The following is a 24,423-nucleotide window of genomic DNA, read 5'->3' as shown; positions in this document are numbered from 1 at the left end:
AACTACCATTAAATAATTCTGCGGGTCGCCATGGAACTCAACGCCCAAGGAGTATCAAAATAGTTTTCATGATCTGAAGAAATTTTTTTCCGAAAAATTGGTGATCACTTTTCCATCTAAATATAACTTAAAATGAGCACCCACTTTCTGGCCACCTGAGGAAGGGGCATTTATTTTCGTGTTTATTGGCTTAAATTTTTTTTTGACAAGGCAGTTTGGTACGCGAATGCATATTTAACAGTTTTCGTTTATGCTCACGCATAGCATAACCAAAGGCTACGTCTGTGAAATGGAAAATAGTCCCAGAGTTCAGGGGTTAATACCATGCAAAAGAAATCAAACAAAAAGACTTTTTAGCAAAGAAACACACAGAAAGAAAAAAAAAATAGCATCCATTTTTTTTCTATCGAATTCATTTGCTGTTTTTATTGAAAACTATTTTCCCCCGGATTTTTGATATAATTTTCCATTAAGGGCTGTGCGTCTCACGTTCGTAAATAACAACATTTCTTTTGTAGATTTTGGTGTGCTAAAAACTAATCTGCAAACCGTTTCCGTCGCAAAAAAATAGTTTTTATGATATGAAGAAATTACTTTTTCGAAAAAGTGGCGATCACTTTTCCATGTCAATTTAACTTAAAATGAGCACCCACTTTCTAGCCACCTGAGAGAGGGGGGATTGTTTCCCATGTTTATTGGCTAAACAGCTTTCGTTTATGCTTACGCATAGCGTAAACGAAGGCTACGGCTGTTAAATGGAAAATAGTCCCAGAGTTCAGGGGTTATTACCATGCAAAAGAAATCAAACAAAAAACTTTTTAGCCAAGAAACAGAAAAATGCCCCTCTCTCAGGTGGCCAGAAAGTGGGTGCTCATTTTAAGTTAAATTTACATTGAAAAGTGATCACCCACTTTTCGAAAAAGTAATTTCATGAATGTCATGAAAACTTTTTTTTTGCTACGTAAACGGTTTGCAGATTCGTTTTTAGCACACCGAAATCTACAATAAAGTATTTCGTTATATATGAACGTGAAATGAGCCTTAAAGTAAAATAATACCGGATTTCTTTGAGCCGATTTGCGGTTTAGTTGTACAAATATCCTCAAACCAGGTAATCACTAAAAGGGATTTTTAAAAGTCGTCACCTGTATCGAGCAAAAGTTTAAAACCACCAATTATATGCCAGCCTACATCATGGTAACATATATTGAGTGAGTTCCTAACAGTATTTTGTATAGTTTTTTAGTTTACACTCATTTTCCCAAAATTTCCCCAAACTTAACGGGTTCGATACAGTCTGCCGCCATTTGTATTTTTCAGATATACCGATAAACATTGAATGTTTTTTAACCGATTATACATTACATAAAAACACTAAAATCTTATCCAGTTAGGTAGAACACTTACTTTTCTTGCCTTTGATAACATTTATTTGTTATATATTTATTTTTGACAACTTCTTTGTATCTGTGTTTAGTAATATAAACCCTTTTCATTTAATGTAACGTTTAGTCGGCTCGAAAACAGTGTTTATTGGTGTATTTGAAAGCTACAAGTGGTGGTGGTCACTGTTGATTACTTTAAGTTAGAGAAAGTGAGTAAAAACTAAAAAAAAACTATGCAAAATACTGTCACAAACCTATCCATTATGCCAGCCTATGTCATGGTAACATATGTTCGGTGAGTTTCAGACACTGTTTTGTATAGTTTTTAGTTTTCAACTTACTTTCCCAAACTTAACGTATTCAACAGAATTCGCGACCATTTCTGTTTTTTGAGCCAATTAAACATTTTACATTACATAAAAACACTAAACAATTATCCAATTAGGTAGAAACGTAAATTACCTTACCTTTGCTTTCATTTATTTGTTTTTGGACGACTTTTTCGAATCTGTGTATAGTAACCCCCTCCCCCCACCATCAACCAAATATTAATTACTAAATCACATTTTTTAAAACAACAACAAAAAAAAAGCATTTAGCGTTTCAACATTTTTGCTACGTTCGGCTTCATCCACTGATTGTTGGTCAAGTCCAAACCATGAATGATTGACAGAAACTCTCGAGGATCCAGATCAAATTCTGCAAGAGTACCATTTTTTTCAGTTTCGCCTTCTTTTTCAGTTTTTTGCAGTGGATTGCTGTACTAATATAAGAAACATGCATTTTCTCTTTTATTAAATCTTTCCATTACACCAAATTGAGCCACTGCAACGCGTGGCAGGGTACAGCTAGTATATATATATATATATATATATATATATATATATATATATATATATATATATATATATATATACTCCAGAATAAAATTATCTAACAATGAACTGCTATGGAAACCTATAATTATAAGACTTACAAGATATTACTGGCAGTAATATTCTATAAGTACTATCCCACCTAAATAAGTATTGCTCGATATACAAGATAGAGCCAATAAATCAAAATTTTAGTCATTCAATGAATTTAAAAAATTATGGCGTGAAATATTTGAATTTCATATCAAAAGATTTTTATTATTCTATGTAAGACAAAGATATTACAACTCCTTATCCTATAGGCTTTCGATGTCTACTATCTCTTCAGAGAAGAAAATATTAGCAAATAGTTATAATGATTTACACCTTATTAGCTAAAGTCGTTGGGACATGGAAAATCGCAATTAAAAGCTGTTTAAGAATGTAAATGTCATAGATTAAGGGAAGTTAATGAGATCATATAAAAATCCACATCAAAATTACAAAGTAAAATTCGAAGTGAATGTATTTGATAGCGGTGTTGTAAAATGTGTCCTATAGGATAAGATTTCAAATGTATTTTTTGTCTTACATTCAATAATAGAAATCTATTGATTTGAAATTCAAACATTTCACGTCATAAAATTTTGAATTCATTGAATGACTAAAATTTGATTTATTAGCTCTATCGTGTATATCGTGCAATGGTTATTTAGGTAGGATAGTAGATATAGAATATTACTAAAAGTGTGTGTGTGTGTGTGTGGGTGTGTGTGTGTGTGTGTGTGTGTGGTGTGTGTATGTGTGTTGGCCCGACTGTGTATATCAGCACAAATAAAAACTAACTGTACAGAAAGCAAGAAGGCAGTGGAACATAGAGAATCAATTATTCCGATCGACTGATCGAATGCAGCGAGGCCAGTGCTAGTGAAGTCCTGCGGCGATTGAAGGACGGAGAGACGCTCGGTGACACGCGGTGCTCGGAGGTCGAGCATGCATTGACGAAGCGCAATGGGCACACGCAGACATGCTAAGTGGCTTCATTAATGCAAAATCAGAGCCTACCAGCGAGGGGGAGAAAAGTGGAGCCGCTAGAGGGGTTCAAAGGAGAGGAGCAATGATAACGAGCAGTCGGTAATTTTGGTTTGAAAATAAGTCGACTCCCGAAGAACGCGGTGGCAGGGGGTCGATTTAAGCGTTACTGATGGATCATCAAAATGGCAGTCTTTTCAAGCGTGGCTATAGGAACGGTGGGGGCGATTATATTGTTGTTTTTGTAAAGAGGTCAGTTACAAGGCTGGGTCAAAAATTTGTTGTATATACTGTTGGGGCAATAAATACTGGTTCCTTTAAAAACTTAGAGAAAAGAGAATATTGGTATTTCGTAAATCATCAGCAGAACCTGTTTCATCATATGTGTGTAAAGTTAAATTATTATAATAGGCATTTTCGCTATCATCACATCACCTTATAGGTGTTATATTTTAGTTACCAATACCACATGTCTAAACGATTATTGGATTGTAAATTCTTATGTAAAAAAAGATATGTAGAGAGAACATTTTGAAAGAAAAGTGTGTATAGCTAAAATATTTATGTTAAAATCTAACGGAGTAATTTTAACTTAGAATTAGGAATCATTCTGAATAAAATGTTACAGAGATATTTATGTGATAAAATAGATTTAGGAATTAAAAAAAAAAGAATGAAATATACCTGGTAAAAACGAAAGAGTAGGTTTTAGTGTATAGACTAAAGATACAAGTAAGAGTACCTATTTATAATGTCTCCTCACGGGACAGAGTTAGACACCAGGGTCGAGTTTTTAACGTGGAGAAAATGAATAAAAATAAAAATTGTCTCATTTGTGAAGGATTGTTCCTCTATTGAGAGAGAACCAGAGTGCAGCATCCGAAGAACAGATACTATATTTTTATCCTGGCTTGAAGGCCAAGGGATATTAAGAGAGAAAGGAGGAGTCGTCTACGAGAAGTGGTTGACTTTGTCTATTGTGGAAGCATTCAACTGAGCTGCTAAGAGACGATTCAAGGACTAAAGTAAGAGAACGCGTTGTAAAACCTTAATTGTGAAAATGAGAATAAACGAGGAAAAACAAAATGAAGTCCTGCGGTTACTGCTTAGCAGTTAAGTTTTCTATTGCAGGGTCAAGGAGACGAAGGGAGCCGCAACCTAAGGATAGTATTTTGTTATCAAACGGCCAATGTGTGCTTATGTTTGGGGAAGCTGTCCCGAACAAATAGTTCTTTCCTTGTCCATGTTACGTGAACTCTGTTGTAATATGTATAAACACGCACACACACAATGGGCATTTGTAACCACTAGACGATTCGAGTACCGGTTTCATACGCACGTATATTTATACAGACCAGACCTGAAGGACCACACGTATATACACTTGTTATATATAAAACAACACACTCCAACAAAATTTGGTACACCGATAAAATTCATTATATATATATATATATATATATATATATATGTGTGTGTGTGTGTGTATATATACGTATATTTATGTATATATATATATGTACACGTATATATATATATATATATTGTTTAAAACAAACATTTATATGTCGCTACACATTCAGGAGCACGTTTCAGTCAGTCACTTACAAATAACTAGAGAGTTTTCAGGCGTATTGCTGTTCACTTGTGTATAAGAGATATCGCCTGAAGATGTCTCGAGTTACTTTTCATTATCTCATTGAAACGTGGCCATGAATGTTTAATGGCGGATGCCTGCTTATTTAAATATATCTTAACCTAGCACGGTATTGAGCACTCTTGCATGAACCTACTTTTAACTTCATTAGTTGTTTAAACCCTGGAAATTAATAACCTGATACACACACACACACACCCACACACACACACACACACATATATATATATATATATATATATATATATATATATATATAAATGTATATATACTTATGAATATATATATATATATATATATAGCAATTAAGCCGCTAGCGAATATTTATTATTTATTCGCGCCTCTTTCTCATGAGAATTAGTAAGGCTTATATGAAAAGTTGTGGTTATCGCGCATTTCATATACGCATATGCTATTAAATTTTCTAGTTAGCCAACCCGCTTTCCAATGTCAACCAAGCCCATTTCTAATCAGTCAATGGGGCGCACTTACAGGACAAGATACAGTTGACCTCACTTAACTGCTTCTTGTGGTGTGTATTATAGGAAGGGTAGATATCCTTTTGTTGTAGTAAGCTGATCTACTTTCAACCTAGGTGTACCTATTTACTATGCCTCCCCACGGGACAGAGTTAGACACCAGGGTCTCTTTTAACGCGGAGAAAAGGTAGAAAAATAAAAAAAATGTATCAGTAGTGAAGGCTGCTCCCCCACCGAAAGAGAACAGGAAATGGAAGTGCAGTATCTGAAGAACAGATACTACACTTTGATTTTGACCAAACAACCTAGGTGTAGTTAAATATGTTTTTTTGTGTGTTTCAGTCTATATTTTAGATATTATGCTAGATTATATATATATATATATATATATATATATATATGTAGAGAGAGAGAGGGAGAGAGAATGAGACTTATTTATGAATATGTACGTTCCTTTTATTTTATTTGTTATTTTATTTATAAATTAATTTATTTTCTATTGTTATTGTCAATTTTAAAATTATTTTGTATAGCTATTTTAGATAAAAGTTTATCCTCTGCACAGACTTGTTTGCTATTTCTCTCCTATAATTTAATAGATGTTAGGTTCTTTAAAGAATAGCATAAGAAATTTGACATTCAGGCTAATGTATATGGATCGTTTAGGCTCCTACATGTACTCGCTTATCTTACTATTTTCCATTCGACTATCTTTCGCTTTCTTTCGTTCCCAGTATTTGTTTTCCGGTGATGTTTTCATTCGGTGTGTTTTTTGTGTGTTTGTTTTTGAACATACTTATCTCTTCATAATATCTGGTCCCGAACTCTAAGTTATTCAGGGTTTTTTGTAAATATTATGGACTTGTAAGCTATGCTTTTGGTTAGACATTTGTTTTGAAGTGGGCAGAATAAAATACTGACAATTTTCTCATAAAAGTATATCTTTGTGTGGATGATTACTACCGGGGCCTGATTATTAGCGGGACCTGTGGAAATTCCACAGTGGACACTTTCATCTGTAATATATTGATGTTGGCATTTTTGTGGATGTTCAGCGTAAATGGAGAATCCCGGATATTATTGTAATTCTTTTGATAAAACTGCAAAAGTATATATCTGAGCTAGCAGGGACGCCCAGCATAGCCTGGCTGCAAAATATGTTTAAATATGACATTTTAATTCATGCAAATTTCTACATATTACTATAAGAGTCAATTTTCAATTCATTCTTATATATTATAAACTTGTGATTTAAAAAATAAACGCATACCCATATTGCTGGATACACCAGCTATAATCGAAACTGAAACCAAAAATTATGAAGAAAAAAAGAATGTGTGTATATATAACTTGAGTTCTTTCAGTTATAATCGAACCCGAAACCAAAACTGATAGGGAATTCTTGGTAAAATTATAATTACAAGAAATGGAAAGACAAAACAATTAAACGACAACCACTGGGAAGAAAAAATTAATGTGATACAGAAAATAAGACAGACGCTATCGATAGATTAAAATACTTTAAGTACCAAAAAAAGTTTTTCATTAAACTATATTAGTAAAAACAATGTTGTAAAAAATAATTTATTTACAAAAGGGAACTGCTATTTAATATATATATACATACATATATACATATATATATATATATATATATATATATTAAGAGTTAATGTTTTTATAAAAATATTTTATGTAGAAGGCATGTTTCGTTTTGCTAATAAGGTGTCGCTAAGTTCGTGTTCCATATGTTAGCTTTTGTTTACATGTAAATTGTAGCAAGAATATTTTAATTAACGGAGACATCAGTACCTATCTCTCTCTCTCTCTCTCTCTTTCTCAAGTAGTAAATGTAAAGAAATAAACAATTTAAAAAAAAAAGAAATAACTGCTCATTTTTTGTCCCCGCCGTCGAGAGATTTTTGTTATAGTTTTTTTTTTTTATTATTACGGAATAACTTAAAATAAATTATTTTGTGGCAACTTTTGAAAGATAAAACCCTTAAATTTATAGAATTAAAAACAAATATATCGAAAATAGTACAACGGTTTCATAGGTCCAGAATGTAATAGTTCTTCATAGAAACCCACGAAAATACTCGCCATTATCTGTGCCAGGACTGGTAGCATGCGAACACCTTTTATTTGCCGATATATGACTTCGGTGAAACTGAGTTCAACAGATAATATATATATATATATATATATATATATATATATATATATATATATATATATATATAAGTAATCGTGTATGTGTGTATGTGTGTCTGTCTGCGTACTTGTGTGTGTCTGTCTGTGCACATTTTCCTACACAACAGCTCTATCAATTTTTAGTTTACATACTTGAAATTTGATATGAAGGGTACTAAGTATTAAGCACTTTTGAAGTAAATACTTAAAGTTTACACATAAATTTATACTTTCGTATATTAATTCATGTGAGTAAATGTTGTTATATACATATACATATACATATATATGTATATATATACATATATATATGTATATATATACATGTATATACATGTATATGTATATACATGTATATATACATATGTATATATATACATATATATATACATACATATATATATATATATATATATATAGTGGTTACTTAATCTTACTAGATATCATGATGACAATAAATCCAGATTTGAATTAGCATAGGGTTGATCAAGTGCACCGACTCTAAGTAATAGTGAATGTAGATTAGCCATGCCAAGGAGATGTTATTTGGGCCACGAATACTATGTGATTTTGAATATTGAATCAGTATTTTCTTTTAGGGAAAGGTATCCTCATGCGAGGATGGAGTATATATATATATATACATATATATATATATATACATGTATATGTATATGTGTATATATGTATGTATATATACATACATATATATTCAGAGAGCGAGATAAATAAATAGATAGATAGACATAGATTAAGGACTATCAACTTATCGTATGCTTCCTTTTTAAATTAAATATGTTTCTAACTCTTTTTCAAGATGTCTTTTAACATGTTTTATTAATCATTTGCTAATATATATATATATATATATATACTTATACATATATATATATGTATAGTTATATATATACACTTATACATATATATATATATTATCGTATGCTTCCTTTTATAAATTAAATATGTTTCTCTTTTTCAAGATGTCTTTTAACATGTTTTATTAATCATTTGTTCATATATATATATATATATATATATATACACTTATACATATTTATATATATATATATACACTATTATATATATGTATATATATATAAATATATATATATACATATTTATATATATATATCTTACATATATCTATATATATTATATATATACATATTTATATATATATATATCTTACATATATCTATATATATTATATATATATACATATTTATATATATATACATATTTATATATATATACATATTTATATATATACACTATTATATATATATATATATATATATATATATATATATATATATATATATATATATATATATATATATATATATATATATATATATATAAGATCCAAAAAGGAATTCTGTTTTTTGGATCATTTTGGACCATTTGGAATTTACACATTGGATTGGAAATTTTTAATTCGACCGTGTTTGGGTTTTACCATTCTTGGATTTTTTACCCTTCACCGGTCTATTCATTCATGTGAAATCTTATATCATTTTTATTTTACCTCCTATTCCCCTTACCTCACCCTTTTTTTAACCAAGTAAGATCTGTGACGTACTTGTAGTTTAAGTAAATACTTTTACATGCATCCGATATTGTATTTTGCTAATTCCTGCCCTCTGATGAGAAGCAGAGTATTTCTTGAAAAATCCGCGGATTAAGGACTATCCACTTATCCTTTGCTTCCTTTTTTAAAATTAAATATGTGTTTAACTCTTTTTCAAGATCTCTTTTAACATGTTTTATTAATAATTTGTTCATATTATAAGCTCTATTTCTTTTTCGGTTTTATTGAGCTTTTACATCTGGTTGAGATTATTTTACTTGTAAATATTAACTCTTTAATATTTATAATATATTTTAAGTTTACCATTTTGATTACCTTGGTAAACTTATTGTAATTTGTATATATATATATATATATATATATATATATATATATATATATATATATATATATATATATATATATATATATATATAGTTAGAGTATAATTATATATATATATATATATATATATAGTTAGAGTATAATTATAGTTATACATATATATACGTATCTCTATAAATACATTTGTATATATATAAATGTATGTATATACATGTATGCATATATGTATTCATATATATATATATATATATATCTGTATATATATGCATATACATGTAATAATGTATATATATATATATATATGTATATATTTGTAAATATATTATTTACTTTCCTTGTTCACTATAATTAATAAGGAAAAATACTATTTATTGGCCCTGACCTCATATATGTACGTCAAATAGAACGGGGACATTTGAATTAGGTATATGCGATTATATTACTAATACATGCATGATTTTCATAATACATATTTACAAAATAAAGAATTATATAAACAATAAATACAATATATATGTGTGTGTGTGTGTGTGTGTGTGTGTGTGTGTGATTCATTTATGTCTTAAATTTTGAACTGAGGAATTTGAATTTCTGTGGGGTTACATATAAGTAAGATAAGACATGGAATAATGTCTTGTTTCCAACGAGCTGACTTGGGTGTATTTTTCTCTTACACTATGTGGAAATTGTCTCGTTTTTTTTGTTTGTTTTATTTCATCCTTAATCATTTTTTTACAGTATCTTCGGCTGCATTATAATCTATTGTAACATCTTCGAGGCAAGAACTCATCTTACTACCTTACATGAAAATTATTCAGTTTCTTCCTCCGACATCCTTGCATCAAACCAATTTTTCGTGAAGGGAATTAACTTCTGGAGACTTTACATCACGAGGTTGCCCCATAGAGACTATAAGTTCGATATAAGTATGTACCTGTTATAACCTGTTCCCGCAATTAATTATATTCCACCAAGTCAATTAATAATTTTCAGCCATTTTAGATTATTTTTCATTATTAAACTGCAATCCATTTATTTGTTTTAACTCCTATCTTCGTATTAAGTTTGCCCTCCATAAGTCGTGCCATTTCTCGTAAATTTTTATTTTCCCGTTCGTCTGCTGGTACATTCCATTTTTTTTGTGGGAAATACTGGAACGATTTTGTTGAAATTTTAAATGGAACTTTGTTTTAATAGGGTTGTTTTTTACACAGTGATCACCACTTATCAAGGCCCGTAAGCCACTCAGGGATAAGGGTTATTGCAAGTACATTACGTTAGTGTGGAGATTTGATGAGGTGTTTACTTTAGGGGGCGGTTCATTAGGAATTTGTTTACATTGGACTTGAAGACATCCAAGTTGTATTCCGATGGGAAACAGGCAGACGAAACAGAGTTCCACAGGCATGCAGTTCTAAGAAAGAAGCTTTGTTAATGGAATCCACGTTTTGATTTAGGCACGGATAAAGAGTGGGGGAAATTTTTCACAGTGAATTCGGCTAGACGGGTGTTTTTCGTGAGAGATTGGCGAGGGGGGACCAGAGATTTGAGTTCAGACGAGCACCTTCCATGGAAATAGCAATAAAACAATGATAGGTTGTACGAACAAAAGCTTATAGTATCCGGGTAATGCAGACGAAATGCTTAACAAAGTTTAGTATTTAATGAAAAATGGAATACAAATGCAATCATATATTTTTACTCATTAATGTGTCATAAATCAGTCGATCTAAATAAACTAGGGTGAATTTTTCGGGTTTTAACTGGCTGAATCTCTAATTTATTTACTATTTACTTATAGAATTTAGGGTAGATTTTCTTCCTTTCTGTGTATGCAGTTTATCGCCTCTCTCATCATCCGTTGGATCTAATCATCTTTTTCGAGATAAGAACAATTTGTTATCGAAATGTCACGAGGCTACCCGCAGCGCCGTCTGGCTGCGATATCTGTCGGGCGTTTAAACACGATTATATGAGGCACACGCAGCTTGTCGTAGCGTCTGCAATTAAACACGCATGGCGAGCATTTTAATACCCTCCAACCTGTTTACCCCCTTTACTCTTTCTCTGGAGGTAGGCTCACCAATAAGTCCTTCTTTTGGGGTTGTTCTACTGTTGTAGCGATAGTGAATGCAGACATCCTCGCGTTAACAAAATAAGGCATTACTAAGGAAATGTTGCTCTAAAATAGATTATACGTTTATTGATATTTAGGTATAATATTTACAGTAAAAACTTTTTTCAGTGACGTCATATATATGTTATTAAAACTCTTATGTTGAAAATATATTTTCTGTTGCTTCAATGGCAGTGTTCTAATTGGGCTTTGTAGCACTTAGATGTTGTTGATTGTTTGAATTAAAAGGAGTTTCCAAAAGCAGTTTAATAAAAAACAAAAAAACACTGTATAATATCAATAGTTATTATCTCCGCTTTTTCATTCGTCTTTGTACTCTTTCATAGTTTTATCTTTTCTTTTTCCCCCTCTCATTGTGTCATTTCGTTTTAGTCGCGTGCAAACGACTCTATAAGTCACTCCGTCGTTCGGTCGGTTGGTCGGTCCGTTCGTAACACTTTTTTGCTTGACCTTTTTGGTTAAGATCCAAGGTCTGTTGTTAATGGATGCTGTTCTTAGATTTTTAAGCTGTTCTTGGCCTTTTGGCCAAGATCGGGGTGTAGTGTCTGTTCCGGCAGATGCTGCGAGCAGGGACCATATGTGGGGGCGGCCACACAATAGGACCTTGGTCAGTGTAGGGGTGGACATTCATACCAATTGTCACTGTCCAGTTCCTATGCTCCCCAGGGAGTTAATCCCCATTCCCCTTCACTCCTCACATTAAAAATCGGCCTTGTGCCTAATTTGTTCGGTGGGGGAGCAAATAAATACCGTTTTCTTGGCCTTTTAGCCAAGATCAAAGTGTAGTATCTATTCCGGCAGATACTACAATCAAAGACCATATGTGGGGGCCACGCCAAATATTAGATTTTGGCCAATGTAGGGGAAACCCGTCATACCAATTGCCACTATCAAGCTCCGCTACTCCCCGAGGAGTTGGTCCCCATTTCCCTTCACTCCTCGCATTAAAAAGTTGCCTTGTGCCTAATTTGCTCGGTAGGGGAGAAACTAAATACCCTTTTCTTAGCCGTTTTGCCAAGATAAAAGTGTAGTATCTGTTCTCCCAGTTATCCCATTTTTTATTTTTTTCAAAGAGCTCCGCCACTTGACCCCCCGGGTTAAGTTCAAGGTGTCTCTTTTGTTACTTTTGTTACGCACTAATTTTGTTAGTGGGATCGACCCCTTTTTTGGGGAGTCAAGACCCTCTTTGTTCAAGTCAGGACCGACGCCATTGTGTGGTAGTCTGGACCCGAAACCGATCCCTTCTTTGTGAGTTTGCTGTTTTCGGGACCGACAACACTTTCTTAGGTAGATGCGACCTGGTCGGGTTAGCTTTAGTTTGTTGGGTACTTCGTTTCCTCCTCTCCTCTGAGGGTTAAATTGTCAATTCTCTCCTCTCTTAATTGGCTGAGCAGCACTCTGACCTGCCAGGCCCAGAACTTTGTCTTCCTTCGCGGCCCTCCCAGTGGATTGAGAGACCAGGTTCACTGTCTCGCTTCTTTGGGGTTGTTTGTGGGTAGGGTGATGTAATAGGGCGGGTGTTTCGTTTCTGCTTCCCTCTCTGGACAGAGGTGTCTATCCCCTCTCCCTCTTAATTGCGACGTGGTACTCTGACAAGCTAGCACACACTGCGTCTTCCTTCTCTGCTCCCCCCCTTACGGGCGATTTGAGTTGGTAACCACATGTCCCCGCAAGGGCAGGTCAAACCACTGTTCTCGTCTGATCCCGCTCCTCCCCCACCAGCCTCCCATTTTCTTATTTTTTCTTTTATCCCCGATACACTTTCATACACGTCAGCGACCATTGAAACCACTGCACGATGTCGGGCAGAGGGGACATACAACCCTAGATGCACCACATTGCTCCCCTAGAAAGCTATCTGAGGGAGGTAGCAACTCCCAGCTACCCAGAAGAAAAGGAGAAAGGCAAGATAGGGCCGCAGCCCGCGGCGACCCTGGAGAAGCCACCAACTGGTGAAAAACCAAGTCTAGACCCTGTCTCCCCAAGGGGGCAACTCCCCGGCTAAGGGAGCAAAGGCAACGGCGGACGAGGGAACGAAGAACGTTTCAGATGGACCACAGATGGTGGCATCTCTTGCACCTCAATCCTCGTCGGCCGAATACGGCCCCTCTACTCCTGCTCCTAACGAGGGCAACCATCCAGCAAAAGAGGACGAGAAATCAAGGGACGAGGAGACAAGGGACGTCACAGGCGGGCCACAGCCAGTGGCACTCCCCGGCTCCTCAGCCCACCACAACATCACCAAAATGTAGCACTCCAGCTCCCCAAGATGGCGATCCCCTCACGCAAAAAGAGGACAAATTTGAGGATGGTGTAGGTAGAAGGACTAAAGCGCTAATCAACGAAGCGATATCGTTCTTAATGATCCTCGGCAGGGTGACCAAAATCCAGCCCGCTTCAACGCTCCCCAAGAGACTAAGCCCCAAGTAGCCACCCCTCCAGAAAGGGAGAAACCAAGTTTGAAACCCAGGAACATCCCGGTAACAAAAACTGCAGCAGAAGTAATCCCCTCAGTGGTGTACCACACCAGGTGACACCCAGGAGTCAACAACGCTCTCCCAAGAAGAAGAGGAAAGAGACCCAGGTCAGATGTTACAGATCGCCGCGACTCGATGGTCTGCCATACGAACTGTATTTGAGACTGTTGACCATGTTTCTGCCTCTTCTGACGGATGTGTTCAATCATTGGCTTGCGCAGGGATCAATCCCAGGGTAGCTAACCAAGGGAGTAATCACATTGCTGAGGAAAGGTGATGGGCATGGTGGGGAAGAGTTAGACGACTACAGGACCATAACTCTGCTTAACACATAGTTGAGGATTTGGACCAAGGTCCTGTCGAATCGGCTGCAGGTTGTTATCAAAGAGTTGGTCAAACCGGAACAGAACTACGCTGAGAAGGGGGGATCGATTCAGAACAACTTGTCCCTGATCGGTACGATCCTAGAGGGGGGATTAGATGACGGCACGGAAGCCGCGCTGATCAACTTAGATCAGTCCAAATTGTTCGATAGGGTCGACCATCGTTTCCTGACACCTGTCTTAGAGGCCGCCGGTTTTAAACCGGACTTCTGGAAGTGGATCTCCCTGATGTATTGACAGTCCACGGCTGTCGTGCAATTCAACGGAAAGTGCTCGGAACCCTTTGTTATGTCTCCGTCAGTTCGTCAGGTTGTCCTCTGTCGCCCCTGCTTTACGTCCTGGCCTTGGAGCCTCTGCTCCACAAGCTGAGACGTGGGGAGACAAATTCGGTTCTGTGCGGAATGGCTTTGCCTGGCGGCTAAGCTGCAAAGGTATCCGCGTTCGCCGATGACGTCGCGGTTTTTGTGTCGGTCTTCATAGATATTGAGATCATGTCGGAGGCGCTTGCACAGTACAAAAGAATCATGGGGGCAAAGATAATTCGCAGCAAGTCGGTCGGACTTTCCCGACCTCATTCTTGGCCCCGCTATTGAGAGTCGTTGCAGGCTGCGGGGAGATTCAGCCTTCCAGAAAGAGTGCCGGGCTGCGCTAAAACGACTAGAGCGACCTTGTGACTGACACCCGTAAGGAACTCCATAGGGTTCTAGGGAGGCGGCTGCCGATGACTCGCTATGCGCTTGTTTGGGTTGGTAGCAGAGTGAGATCTGCTCCGTGTGGAGTTGGGCGCCATGTTTGAGTCATCTGAACAATACAGCGTTCTCTCTGACCTACCAATTGGCCAGAAACGCGCTTCCCCTCAACAAAATACAATACAATTCTGGTTTCTTGGAGTCGCCTGCCTGTCTCCATTGCGGAACGACGGCCACAGAAACAACTGATCATGCATTTTTCAATTGCCGCAAACTCTGCCAGTACTGGTCGTATGCTGGCGAGGTGACGGCATCGACCCCGAGCATCCTCGCCCGATTACTGTATCCAACATAGTGGACAAGCTTAGGCCGCCGTGAGACCGGGAGAGACAAATGGTCTATATCGCAATCCTGGCCATGGCGGAAATGGTGATTTGGACATTGAGACTGCAAGATGGCCGGGTGCGGGGTGCTGCCTTTTTCTGATCAGCATCTGATCGCTTTCTTTAAACACCAACTACGGGTTAAGATCAGATGCGACAGAAGAAGGCTGCATCGCATGGCTTTTGAAAGTTGGTTGGTTGGTTTGGTTGTTTTACGGGATATCAACCCTTTTCGGGTTATTTTGAAGAAACATTTTTAATAGAATATATTTGTTGTTTTCAAGTCAGTTTCTATTTAAGTCATAATTGGGACTCTAATAGGTACTACAACTCCGGATCAGAGTGGACCTGGGAGCAATGGTAATTAAAGGGTAGCTCCACACTCCCAAAGCCCGCAAGCTGGGGCCTCACCACTGGATATAGTTTAAGCTCATATCCAAAACCAGCTTTTGAAAGAAGATGGATACAGTAAGCCAGTCGGTGTATACGACGAGGGGCCAAATTTGAATACGTGTTCCCCGCCTAGGTGTGGAACTCTCGGTTTTAAGGTTTCTGTCGGATCCCCGCCCCTTTCCAATTCTACTTCCTTCAGCCTCTCTCCCAGTCGAATATATCTTGTTTCCCTTATTAGAAAGCCTCCAAGACCCCCAACCTCAAAAATAACATTTTTTTCTTTTGCCTTCCCTCCTCTCGAAATTCAACTCAGCTTGGAGGAAATCAAACCAAACACCAACACCCCGCCCTCGCCGTCGATTTTTTCTTTTCTCTCATATTTAGGACACAACCCCTACCCACTCCATTTAGAGGCTGCTTACGAAACCCTGTTTCCTTTACAAACTAGAGTGAAACGGGTGGTCTATCATTTCAGATAGGGTGGGGAGGGCCTTACAAACCGGGGTCTTTTCCCCCATGTCCCTCGACACAAATGAAATTTTATTAATATTGTTATCTTTTTTAATATGTTTTGATATTAAAAAAGATAATTGGGTTTAAGTAGGAAGACCCCCCTCCCATCACACACATAAATACAAATTTAAAAGGAAAACCATGATTAAAGATGCTGGTCGAGAGAAATATCATTTAAAATTTCCAATAGAGACGAGATGGATTAACCGACTTCATCATCCCCCCTTCTTTTTGTGTTGGCCTTGTACCTAAACTTTTGGTTCATTTCCCCTATTGTATTTTTTCCTGTGAATAAAATTGTAATATCTCAAAGTGTAGTATCTGTTCTTACTACACACTGTACTTATTGCGATATAAAGTTGGGAATCACTTTTCTGTATTAATTTAATGTAAAATGATCACCCCTCTTTACAACCAGTCAGTCTTCAAGCCATTCAAGTCATTCTCCAGATCATTCAAGCTGTTTTTGAAGGATTCCAGTTATTTTAAGCATTCATGTCATTCTTAAGGTCATTCAATTCATCCTTAAGTTCATTAAAGTCATTCTAAGCCATTTACTTTTTATTTATTTAAGTCATTTCAGCCCATCTTTCGGTCCTTTTAGTTTATCTTTAAGAATTTCATATCAATCCTACATTCACGCATTCATTCATTACACGAGAGCACGTGACTAATGGCCATCGGCCTTGTTTAATCTAATAGAGGTGTTACATATTTATACTATAAATTATTTGTTTAACTCCATAGGATAGAAACAGCGGGCAATAGAACAGTTTTAAATCAACATACAAAAAAAAACATTTTGGTTCTTAATAAATAGAAAAAGCGAGAGGGTTGAGATAAAGAGAGATGGATATTGCCATAACAGGGGGGTGAACATACTGATGTTAAAAAAGTGAGAGGTAGAAAACAATAAATGTACAATTACTATTCGTATTCACGTAATTACTTATGCAGAGTAAATTTCAAATTATGGCTTCATAAACAATAGGAAATAGTTAAACCACAAAGAATAATTTTTACAAAGTTTTAGATAGAAAAATCTTAACGTATACTTGTAGATACTCAAAATGTCGTCCGTGCACTTCATTGCAGCATCCTAATCTAGAAATCCAAGCTCGTTGGAGTTTTGAAGGGTAACTTGCGAGATATCATTCCAAGCTTATACTCAAAGCTGACCTTCAAATTTCCCGCTGTTCTAGCGACCGCACTGTATATTGTTCTTTTTATTTTGTTTTTATAAAAATAAACCGATTAATGAAGAAAAAGGCAAGGAAAAGAAAGAAAGAATATACGAATATGAGGTTTCTGAATTTTTCAGATGAGGATTGCTTATACGTATTATTTTTCATTGGACTACTGTTCTAATCTTGGGTGTGATTTTCACAACGTTTCGGTCGATGTAAGCTCCGACCTTCTACTGGTGTATCTTGTCGAACTCGCGAATGTTTATCGAACTCGGGAATTTGGACTGAATTTCGAGCGCAACACTTTATCTACTTCCTGAGGATAGGATGTTCTTGTTCCGTCAGCCATGACTAGATGGGCGACTGAAAATTTGAGAGAACGGTGTCGTTTACTGTCTTAGATGTGCTACCATAAATGGTAGTGTCGTCAGCATAAATGTCTACAAATGATGTAAGGATGTGATTTGGAAGATCATTAATGTAGATCAGGAAAAGAGTTGGGCCCAGGATGGACCCCTGAGGGACACCGGCATTAATACTGTGAGCTTCTGATTTTTGTCCATCAACTACTACTTTCATGAATCTATCAGAAAGAAATGATTTAATAATTGAGAAGATATTTCCAGCTATACTATAGCTAGAGATATTGTGAAGTAAACATTTATGCCACACCCTATCAAAGGCCTTAGATATGTCAAGCGCAATTGCCCTAGAAAGGTTGCCTCCGTCGCTAATCCTATGAAATATAACTGTAAGCACATCTGCTGTAGATCTAGTCGAACGGAAACCATATTGTGTGTCACTAAGAAGGTTATTTTTGCTGAGATGGCTGATTACTTCTGTATTTAACACAGATTCCAGCAAATTACTCATGACGCACAGGATTTCTTCTATCTAGGCATGGCTGACGTAACAAGAATACTCTACTCCCGTGAAGTACATAATGGTTCACTCCAATTTCCCGAGTTCGACAGAAACATTTCCGAGTTCGACAAGATACACCTGAAGAAGGTCGGAGGTTCCATCGATTGAAACGTTGTGAAAATCACACTCGAGATACGAAGAGTAGTCCGATACGTATAGTAAATTAATAATCAAAATCACAATAATGATTAGAAGAGAAGAAATTTCCTCAAAATTCTTTATTATTGGACGGAATATAAGGACCCAAGGTTCAAATTGTTGGGAAAAACATACGAGTCACCACGTCGGTTGATGTCATTGAAAATTTTAATTATAATTTCGGAAAGGATTTTTTTTGGAAACAAACATCGTTATTAATCCAAGAGGAAAGATAATTTCTTCACCATTATCCTGATTGAACATCCAGATGGACAAATATTCAGATGTGTGACTCTGAAATACATAACAACATGCTGCTTCTTTGTATCTGTTGAATTCACGATGCTCGAGTAATATGACCTTGTGTCTTCCTTGAATATGAAGGCTCCTAAATGCTCAGATAATATGGCCATATGTCTTCCCTGAATATGACGAATTCTAAATGCTTGGATAATATGGCTTTATGCCTTCCTTACCTCACGATGTTCGAATATTATGGCCATATGTTTTATTAAAATATGTCAAACCCACTGTTTACGGTGAATTATCTTATGTTAGATTCTGGTCTCGTGAGGAAACATGCAGACTGCGAAATATGTGCACCTGCGTTCTGTTCTTATCTTTCAGGAGAGAAAAAAAAGAAGTTTCCGATTTTGAGCCTGTTTTTAAGGGAAATTATTCGCTTCACGCCTTATTGAGAGAATTAGAAAGTATGTTGCTTTTCAATCTCTCTCATCTTTCAATAGTGTTTCTATGGTCATAAATATTCTATTTTACGCTCGTTTCATGAAAATACATGTAAAACAAAACAGCAATGCAATACTGTGAAGAAAAATCTTTGCTTTTTGATATTGCGCCTGTAAACTTTGAGGTAGACACACATATTTCTACAACTACATAAATGACACTTTGTCTGTGTGTGTGAGTTCGTTGCTGATAGACTTTGAACAGATTTTCTGAAAAAAATATGGAAATTTAGTGTATAAATCTTGGAGTGATCTTAGTTAAGTTTTGTCTTAGAATACCCCCACTACTTACCGATAATTGATACTCAAAACCGCTATTTTAATTAATTCACCATCGGTAAAGCAATTTTCTCCATGTCCTCGGTTAACAACAATGATAGAACAACGACCAGTGAAAATTGTACTGATGGCGTGTTTTATTTGTTTTTTTGTTTTTTTTGTTTTTTTTGTATAGCGTGGCCTCTAGGTTAAAACTCCGCACGTAGTTTTTTTTAATTATTTTCATTAACTGCAACGAATGCTATAAGACGTTTCATTGCAGTTACCCTGGCGAATTCTTTTAGTAGAAAGAAATAAACGTGTTTGTAGCTAACTTGCCAAGCATATATATATATATATATATATATATATATATATATATATATATATATATATATATGGACTAGCAAAGTACGTATGATAGGTTATGAAACGGAAGGGTTGTAAAGAGATAGCTTCGAATTTGGGGGTCTCAAAACCAAAGCAAAATATGATGAAAGTAAAAGTAAAATAGATAAACCCCATAATTTATTATACCATACCTGCTCCCACTGAAACACTTATCACAATATTCTATGAATCTATATTAAAAAAAAAACCTTGTTAAACTTTGTGACATATTTCCATTCTATGGGGGTCAGGCGCGAACGAACACCCCATAATTTTATTATACCATATTTCTTCAAACTGAAACATGATTATCAAAGTATACTTACGCATGTAGATATGAAAAGTCTTTATTAAAGTTTCTGCCCATTTCCATTCTATGGAGGCCAGGTGCGAACGCAGACCCCGCAATTTTATTATTCCATCCCTATTTAAGTTAAAACATACTTACCAAATTATTATTATGTATATCTATATCAAAAGCACTTGTAAACGTTTTTTTTTTTTTTAATTTTTAATTTTTTATTTCCATACTTTATGGACAAGGCGCGTACGCAGACCCCACAATTTTAATGAATCATAATTATGCCAGAACAAACATACCCATTCCTGTATCTTGTTACATCTTCTATCATAATATGTGATCATTTTTCTATAATAGTCAACCATATAGGAGCGTATTCGTGATCAGACACACACAGAGACGTTCATCTTTACATATATATATATATATATATATATATATATATATATATATATATATATATATATAAACTGTGTATTCGTTTACAATCTACACTCACTTAGCTGTCTAATTTATATATTACATTAAAGATTTTTTTCTCAAATAATGAGCTGTATGTTATTGTGTTTAGTAATAGGATTGTTTTAATTGTCGTGTTTACGGGTGTTATTGTCAGTTCATTTATTTAATTTCTATTCAAGTGTGCATGCTATTTTAATTATTTGCTAAAACCAACATAAATAAAACTTACATTTGTTTAAAAGTTAAATGAACTTTACGTAACAGCTTAACAATATTCATGAAAGCATTTAGAACTCAGTTGATGGACTTTGTCATTTTTGCATTGTGCAGAACTCAAATTTACTGATGTTAAAGCCGTAAACTGTTCCTTCTGTTCATCGTACAGCAGGATTTGACGTCCCCTTGGGACTTCTTGGGCTAAATCGTGGGCAATGCTTAACGTAGTCATTTTTTATGCCTCGCTCACTGAGCACTCACGCGGGGACATGCCTGCTTCACTTGTTTCACTATTTAATTAAATCTGATGGGGATGCCAGTTTTAACCTTATGATTGGTTGATATCAAGAATATAATTACATTAGTTTGTCTTCCAGTTTCTATTAAGTATCAACACATATATATGTTCAAATGTCACTCAAGAATAAAGGCTATCGTGTGTTAATCGGTTAACTACATCCAAATTATTGATAATAATGTGGAAGTTTGGCAGAATTCAATTTTATAAGAGAGCGTTTATATTATACTTAGATAGGACAATATGCTCATAAGCTAGGAAATATCCACACGGTGTTTTGTTCCATAGGGAGACAGTTCGAGAGAAAATGGCTAAGATAAGTTTCCTTTACTTTTAGACACGAAGAGATCATTGAGAGTGGTTGAGGCTATACTAGAAATGTTCAAAGATTAGAGCTCAGCTCAACAACTGCCAATAAAATAATGTTCGAGTAGAGAAAGAGTAGGGAGGGCGAAATAGACACACCCTCTTAGATAATGAAGAGATTAGGTTTAGTTTTTGTCTTTTTTTACTCAGTCAAGGCAGAGCACGTGTGTTGCATTTATTTGCTTCCCCAGTGAACAAATTAGGCACAAGACCGTTTTGTAATGTGGAGAGAGAGAGAGAGAGAGAGAGGGGGGAGTGAGAAGGAAAAAGGGGTCCAGCTCCCGAGAGGTGGGAAATAGGAGCTGGATAGTGGTATGTTGGGTTGCTCCTACATGAACCAGAAAATTGCCGCAAGGGCAATGGTCTTTGATTGCAGCATCTGCCGGATCAGATACTACAATTTGATCTTTGTCAAAAGGCCACAAAGGTCCTCCTCGCTGGGGCGCGGCGGAAGGCAGTGCAGGTGTGGTTAAAAATCAGAATAGAGTTTTAGAAAAAGAGAAGTATAGCTTATACAAATGCCCAGACAACAACATCTAAATTCCTAGATAGTGTCAACACAGGCAATTAGCAATAAACTAATCATTTCTGGAAATAATATAAAGCTTCTGAAGACTGGCCCTGCGATAAATGTTTTACAAATTCTTAACACTCAACTTAATACTTGAAATTTCTATAAAGTCATACCGACGACCGGTTGAAGTAAATAAATAAGTTAAGGCATGGAGGCAAATATGAACACAGATGGTGGATCATAGCTGCGTGCATATGATCACATTGCTTAATGTGCGCACTGTTATATTAGCGTTGGTAGAAGTATTAAAATGAAAGTATTCACATTACTATTCACCTTGTATACATCTAACAAATTAAAACAATTATAAAAATATATTCCTATTTTTTTTACTAATTTGTGAATATGACGACACTCGGACATACAGTAAATAATAGTGCATTATGATATCTACAAAATGATGTTGATACGCCGTAATTAGACACACAACAACAAAAAAAGCCAAACCGGACAAAAACCACATTGCTAGCGTCGGCTCGTCTAAAGAATGTCACTTGTTTACGGCATAATTGAAACAATGAACAGCTGCTGTCGATCAATAGACATTTTAGGAGAACAATTGACGCCATTGAATTCAAAACTCTAAAAAAATATATATACATGGCAATAAGAATGAATGCAAAGTAATAATGCAGAGATTTATGAATGGAAATTTAAGAAGCACATTCTGAAAAAAAATAGATACAGTATACACATACAAAAATAAAACTGCTATGTGTTGTAATATGGGAAAAATAGCATGCGAATATATATATATATATATATATATATTTATATATATATTTCATAATGTTTTAGGGATACAAAACTTAGATATTGCAATTAGGAAGGAAAGACTTTTATGATTCATGATTAAAAATAAATTTGTATATGTATATACAAATATATGTATTCCTTTAATCTTCTCTCCAAAAGGGGGGGGGACGGGAACAGGAGAGGAAAGAGAGAAAGGGGGAGCCAGCTAACCGGTTTCGACCCTCGCTTCTCAAAGATGTATCAAGAGAATTTTTAAAACAAAGAATGAAAAGGCGATTAAAATTGCGTTTGATTCAATTTACGGGGAGAAAAAAAAGAAAACAAAGTGGGAAAACGATTAAAATAAAACAGAGTTATGGTCGAATACCCTAGAGATTAATTACGTTCAAACCCAGGAGAAATTCTTTTTACTTGCAAAGAGGTTTTCTAAGTCGAACGTGAATAGTCTCCAAGATCTTACGGTAATATAGTGAATGAGCACGACTAATAATAGAAACAGAGTCCGGGCTAAAGTTCGCTGCACACGACGGGGTTTTAAGTAAATGATCAGTAATTGAGAACCCTTATTTTACTAGGTACATGTTGTTGGATTCTTCCATCTAATCTTAATGTCGTTCCACCCAAGTATTTGCCACCGCAACTACATTAAAAAATGTAAAGGCAAAATTGAATGACCTTGCTCAAAGTAACGGCAGTACACCAGTGCGGGTGGGTATATTTCGTACAATTTTCAGTAAAATTTGGGAGATTTGTTTATCTACTACCTCAACACAAAAAGTGGGTGCTCTGCTCCGATATACGTTCTTTACCTGGGATGTTAAGCATGTCTCGATGGGAGCTTGGTAGATTCTATTCCGAAAGCCGGAAGTTTCTATCAATCTAAAGAGCCCATATATAGAGAGCATCTCTACATTAAAAAAAAATATATGTTTATACTTTCTATTCTTATTCAAATGGACAATTATTCCTGATTCTAGTACTTCATGCGAATTTACGCATTCCCTAATTTAGTGTTTCCAGATTCAAACAGTACCTACAGGTTATCAAAAACTGTAGTTTACTTTTTGGTGAGGTCGGAGGACTTGCACCGGGCAATGCCACTTAACAGTTCCTGCAAGTAGTAAATAACTATCTCAACCCGTTTAAGAAACTCGTTTCTCATAGTTGTGCTCTTTCAGTTAAATTAAAATCGGTCAAATGATGTCTCTCACACACGCACAAACCCTTCCACCCACACACAGATATATATATATATATATATATATATATATAAATATATATATATATATACATACACACATACATACACACACGCAT

The sequence above is a fragment of the Euprymna scolopes genome, chromosome 30 (assembly GCF_053919585.1).
Source record: "Euprymna scolopes isolate OS-2025 chromosome 30, ASM5391958v1, whole genome shotgun sequence".
NCBI classification, from domain to species: Eukaryota; Metazoa; Mollusca; class Cephalopoda; order Sepiida; family Sepiolidae; genus Euprymna; species Euprymna scolopes.
The sequence above is the reverse complement of the archived record's forward strand: the minus strand, read 5'-3'. Positions refer to the sequence as shown.